Here is a 6,119-nt window from a genome sequence, read left to right on the forward strand (position 1 = left end):
GGAGCTGGTGTTTAAGGGGTACAGAGTTTCGGTTGGGGACAATGAAAAAGCTCTGAAGACAGTGGTGATGGCTGTGCAACAACGTGAATGTATTTCATGCTACAGAACTGTACACTTAAAAATGGTTAAAATTGTAATTTTTATGTTATGTGTATTTTACTATAATAAAAAAAGAGTGCTGAAAAACGAGTCATCCAAATTGAAAAAACAAAAATTGTATCTCTTCATTATACCATACATAGAAATAAATTCCATATGGAAAGCAAAACTTTTTTAAACTTTTGGAAGAAAATACAAGAATATATCATTAACACCATGAGAGAGAGAAAATTTTCTTAAACCAGATACACACCCGAAAAAAGACAAGCCATTTAAGGGAAATTTTTCATAAATATGACATTAAACTTAAATGGTATATACAACCAAACACATTGTTAACAAAGGGAAAGAAAAGCCTAGGGCTGGCAGGATGCATTTGCAACACACAGACCCATTGAAGAATCAGCATCTAAAGGAACCCAACTGTTCCTCAGTGAGTAAAAGGATACATACACTGTGATATAGGTCGACAACTAGGCCAGGTGTAGGGGCTCATGCCTGTAATCCCAACACTTTGGGAGGATCTCTTGCCAGCCTGAGCAACATGGCGAGACTGCATCTCCATAAAAAATTTTAAAATTAGCCAGGCATGGTGGCACGCAAGTGTAGTCCCAGCTACTTGGGGGAATCACTTGAGCCCTGGAGTGCCACTGCTCTCCAGCCTGGGCAACAGAGCAAGACCCCATCTCAAAAAAAAAAAAAAAAAAAAGGCCTACAACTGAATACACTAAGCAGTTAAAAATAAATGGATTAAATCCACAAGTAGCAACATGGTTATAGCCCCATTAATTATGAAGTAACATGCGTACCTCTGACCCAGCAATTGTATTTTTTCATTCACTGCAGCAACGGTCCTTAATGAGAATACGAAATAAACTACAATACATACTACATAAGAGATTGTGTAGTAGTTAAAACGACTCAGGTTGATTCCTGTGTTCCAACATAAAAAGATCTCAAAATCATTCTGTTAGGGGAAAAAACTGCAGAACACTGTGTACGGTATGATGTCATTAATGCAGAGGAGAAAAAACTGCTCTTTTTTCTGCGTTACCTATATATACATGGAAATACACAGAGAATAGTCTGGAAAGACCACAAAAACTGATAACTTCTGTTTCCGTGAGTAGGTCAAGGGGGCCTTTATTCTGTCTGTACTGTCTGAGTATCTGACAAGTGTGTGTGTTCCTTATATATACAAGAAAATACATAGAGAATAGTCTGGAAAGACCACAAAAACTGATAACTTGTTTCCGTGAGTAGGTCAAGGGGGCCTTTATTCTGTCTGTACTGTTTGGGTATCTGACAAGTGAGTGTGTGTTCTGAGTGACCTGCAGAGTTGCAGCACACAGTCACACAGAGTACGCACTACACAACTCCAGAAGCTGCCAGGCACAGGGACTCCAATGTGAATGATGCTCCCTAAAGCTGGGCAGTATACAATCTACACAACTAGACGCCACAGCTCTGATGCTTATGTAATTCGAAATCAATAAAAGGGAGTGGGGAGGATAGAGAATGGACTGCAAACCAGCATAAGGGAACATTCTGGGGCGATGGAAATTTCTTGATTGGAATGCTGGTTACAAAGTATACAGCAGTCCCCCACTCAGAAATAAACAATTCGTAAGTTTTAAGTTGTGTACCATTCTGAACAGCCTGATGAAATTTTGTGCCATCCCACTCTGTCCCACCTGGGATGTGAACCATTCCTTTGTCCAGCATATCCACACTGCATAAGCCACCCTCTGGTTACTCACTTAGTAGCTGTCTCAATGATCAGATTGACTGTCATGGTATCACAGTGCTTGTGTTCAAGTAACCACTGTTTTACTTAATAATAAACCCGAAGTGCAAGAGTAGTGATGCTGGCAATTGGGATATGCCACAGAGAAGCCAAACATATGCCTAACAGAAATCATTAATCTCTCATGGTACCTAATTTGTAAGTTAAAACTTTATCATAGGTGCTTAAGTATAGGGGAAAAAACAGTCTATATAGGGTTTGGAATCAGCTGTGGCTTCAGGCATCCACTGGTGCTCTTGGAACATATCCCTGAGGCTAATGGGGGGACCACTGTACACATTTTTCCAAAACTCATCCAACCACACATGGGAAATCTGTACATTTTATTGTGTCCACTATACATCAATAGGTTGGTTTTAAAATAAATATATAAACAAAATATCATCGAGAGAGCCTGGAATAAGGCACCCAATATTGTAGAACCTATGCACCTCTCAACAAGAGACCTGCTGGCTGTACACAGTCACACAGAGTATGCACTACACAACTCCAGGAGCTGCCGGGCACGGGGACTCCAATGTGAATGGTGCTCCCTAAAGCTGGGCAGTATACAATCTACACAACTAGACGCCACAGCTCTGATGCTCATGTAATTCAAACAGGAGAAATAAATTTACTTATTCAAGACTTCCTATACAATGCCAGATTTTGATTATTACTCTTATTTTTCACACGAAGAAACTAAGGCCCTGGGGTAATATAAAGACAAAAAATAAAACAATAAGTTGAAATTCTCTTGGTTCTGAGTCTAATCTTTTAACCATAGGTAGAAATTTGTCTCCCGGGCATAGTGGACATCCAAAAACTGCCAGCACTACCTTGACTGCACAACCCCTTTGAAAGGCAATTCCACTTATGCATTATGATAAAAATCCTCAGAGAACTCATAAAAGGTCAAGTTTTAATTTGGCAGACAAAGTAACCCAACAGGCACTGCAACCCAGGTTACTGAAACAGCAGCCTGGAGCTCCGGAGTTCAGAGATTCAACCAAGGCAGAGGACAGGTAGGATTTTAGCCCTTACAGAAAAGCAGAGGCACCGATAGCCTCGCACTACAGGTCTAAGATCCAAGAACTAGGATGAAAATGAAAAAGTGTTTTCTAGACAACACTACCCTCTTCCTTCTCAAGTGACAGTTAAAGCCAATGGGAGAAGGAACAAAATGGGATGATCTCAAGCAACAGCCCAAGGAGCAAGCTCTTGACGGTCAACATGTAAGACACATGGGAAAGTGGTAGCATGGCCACAGAAACCAAGACCTCGCCGCCTTAGCCATTGCTTTAACGTGCCCAGACCTTAGAAACTGGGTTGCCTGGCATGGCAAAAAAAAAAAAAAAAAAAGGCAGAGAGAGAACTTGTGGAACAGGGGAAATCTAGCAACGTGCCCTAACACTAGAGTGACTGACACTGCTCCATGGCAAACGTAGCCAAATCTTGCTTGTCCATTCATTCATGCAATAGACATTTATGGCTCGACCGCTGTGAGACAGGCAACATTCTGAAGACTTTGCAGTGAATTGTCATGGAGCTTATTTCTGGTTGGGAAGGAAGGAAACTTCCTTTCTTTCCAAACGTCTTTTTTCCCCTCTGAGAGCCCCCTTTAAATGGTACCCGTAGGAGCCTTCGTAGGAGCCTTCGAAACTCTCCCAAATTTCTCCCATAGGCTTATTTGACCTTTCCGCTTTTTCTCCAAACCACGCAAATTATGGCTTCAATTTCCCAATACTGGGAAAAGACAAAAGAGACCTAAAGTGAATAGGGCATAAAACATAAAATTGGACGCTCTTTTGTATTTTATGTGCATATCTTCACAGTCACACTGCCAGCACCTCAATAACATGAGGGTGTTTCATACTATTTCGTGGCTCCAGTGCTGACTACGGGTCTCTACTCACAGTAGCTGGAAGGTCTTTCTAATCCCAAGGCCTGGCACGGGAATTTAAGGGCAAGTATTCGTTACCGGCATCCTCCTCTCGGGACACTTTCCTGACCAGGGTGACCTCCCGGACAGGTTCGCTATTAGGCGCCTCGGGAAAAAGTGATTTGGGGTGATCTGAAATAAATATCCTTCCCTCTGCCAGGGCCTGCCCGCCTCACCTGCCCTCTGCCAGGACCTGCCTCACTCGCCCCTTCAGCACCTAATGCAGAGCCGCCTCCAGGCGAGCCGGGCTCGGGCAGCATCAGCCCGGCGCCGCGCCCCAGCTCGCGCCCGTGCCCCGGCGCGTTCCGGACCCCGAGACCCCTCCCGGCCCGGGCTCCGCAGCATCCCGTCTGCCTGTCCCTCCGCGGCCGACTGCGCTGTCCCACCTCGCAGCCCCGCGCAGTGCAGTGGCCCCGGCTCCCCGCGCCCTCCCCGCCTCCCGCGGCGCCGCACCCGCAGACTCCCGGGTCCCTAGTCCCGGCGCAGCGCGGGCTCCCGTCCCGCACCTCGCGGGCGCGAGGCTCCAGCCCGACTCTGCTCCCCGCAGCCCCGGCGGCGGCCGCAGACCCCCACCTTGCTCACTTCCCTGCAGGAGCAGGGGGCGTCGGGAAGGTCTCCTGCGGCCTCACTCCTCCTCACGCTCCGGCCCGGCCCCCTCGGCTGAGGCAGCGGCGGCGCCCACTCAGGCCCCGGAGCCGCCCCCGCGGCGAACGTTCGCAGCGCCTGGCTCGCACCGCTTCCCCGCCCGGCACGCGCAGCGCCCGCCCCCGGCGCGAGGGCGCGAGGGCGGAGGGCGGAGGGGCGGGCGCGCGCCCAGCGCGAGCGCGCGACCGGGGGCGTGGCTTCCGCGCGCGAGGAGGGGGCGGGAGCGGCCGAGCACCCCTTCACCCCGCCCCCGCGGTTCCGGGCAGGCGGGAAGCTGGCTCCATCCAGGCTTCTCCCGCTCTCTGGCGCCGGGCCGGGTGCCTTTCCATCCGCTGGTATCCGCCGGCAGGGTGCCCGGCCCGACGTGACTACCGGGCAAAGAATGCAAAGAGCCACCCTGTGAATCATTCTCTGCGCCTAGGGCACAAGCCTCTGCCCGAGTGACCCGCATGAACTCCGCAAGCTCGCTCAGCCGCGGCGTTCACCCCGCGCCGCACCAGGTACCTGTGGGCGCACGATCACGGTCACAGCGCCTAGGCTCGAGGCTCCCCAAACTTAGCGGGGAAAACAGCCGTGTACACAACCAAGTCCGGTGACCTGTGCAGAGCCAAGGCACAGTGCGATGCTGTGGGAAGGCACAGAAGCTAGAGATGACTTCCGCTTGGACGCCGCAGAGGGCTTCCTGGAAGAGGCGGCATTTATGGTCAGCCTCGAAGGAAGAAAAAGAAGTCCTAAGAGGAAAAAGGGAGGACATTAGGGCTGGGAAAACAGATTGGGCAAAGGAGCCAGGGGCAGTCAGATTTACCATCAAAGCACCAGCTTTTTTGTGTTTTACTGTTATCCATCTTTTATAGAATTCTTTCCAAACTGTGTGAAATACAGGAGATGGTGCCAAATTAGGATGTAGCAAGGACTTTGTAAATGGTTCAAATGGTCATTTTTCTCAACGTTACTTAAGACTCAAAACAGCAACGTCCTTTAGGGGCTATTGGTCAATGATGAAGGCTGTAAGCTCCAGAGCTAAGCGACCCCAGGCTTGCATGCTGGGAGTATGGTTTTCACTGTTTTTTGGCACCTTATGGTAAGGCAGATCGTGCCACCTCCTGCTGCTGCCTGCCTGCCTGCCTTTAGAACACCCTCTTCCTCCTCCTCTCCTCTTTTTATTTTTAAACTCCTATGGTGAAGGAAATGCTGATAACCAACTTTGTTAAATGGGAACAAATAGGTTCCTCAAAAGATGAGCATTTTTGGCCGGGCGTCGAGGCTCACGCCCGTAATCCTAGCATTTTGGGAGGCTGAGGCGGGCAGATCACTTGAGGTCAGGGGTTCGAGACCAGCCTGGCCAACATGGCAGAACTCTGTCTCTACTAAAAATACAAAAATTAGCCGGGCGTGGTGGTGTACACCTGTAATCCCAGCTACTTGGGAGGCTGAGGCAGGAGAATCGCTTGAACCTAGGAGGCAGAGGTTGCAGTGAGCCGAGATCGCGCCACTGTACTCCAAGCCTGGGCAAGAGAGTGAGACTTTGTCTCAAAAGAAAAAAAAAAAAAAAAGATGGACATCTTACCTTTCATATATGAAGTGTGAATATTTTCATGCTTGAGGAGACTTATCTCTTGTAGGCACGGTCTTGGCTATGTTTTGTAC

General features: G+C 48.6%; 1 protein-coding gene across 24 annotated transcripts in view; it reads right to left on the reverse strand.

Moving 5' to 3' along the window:
- Positions 1-4,681, reverse strand: part of DTNB (dystrobrevin beta) — a 300,791-nt gene extending 296,110 nt beyond the window's left edge. For 23 of the 24 annotated variants that reach the window (XR_003115265.1, XM_025354010.1, XM_025354009.1 and 20 more), the window contains exon 1: positions 4,401-4,655. The gene's annotated coding sequence lies outside the window, so the exon portion shown is untranslated. Of the gene's footprint in view, positions 1-4,400 lie in introns of all 24 variants that reach the window. The other variant, XM_025353993.1, reaches the window with a different exon arrangement.
- Between the last annotated feature and the right edge of the window lie 1,438 nt (positions 4,682-6,119).

This window comes from Theropithecus gelada, chromosome 13 (assembly GCF_003255815.1).
Source record: "Theropithecus gelada isolate Dixy chromosome 13, Tgel_1.0, whole genome shotgun sequence".
NCBI classification, from domain to species: domain Eukaryota; kingdom Metazoa; phylum Chordata; class Mammalia; order Primates; family Cercopithecidae; genus Theropithecus; species Theropithecus gelada.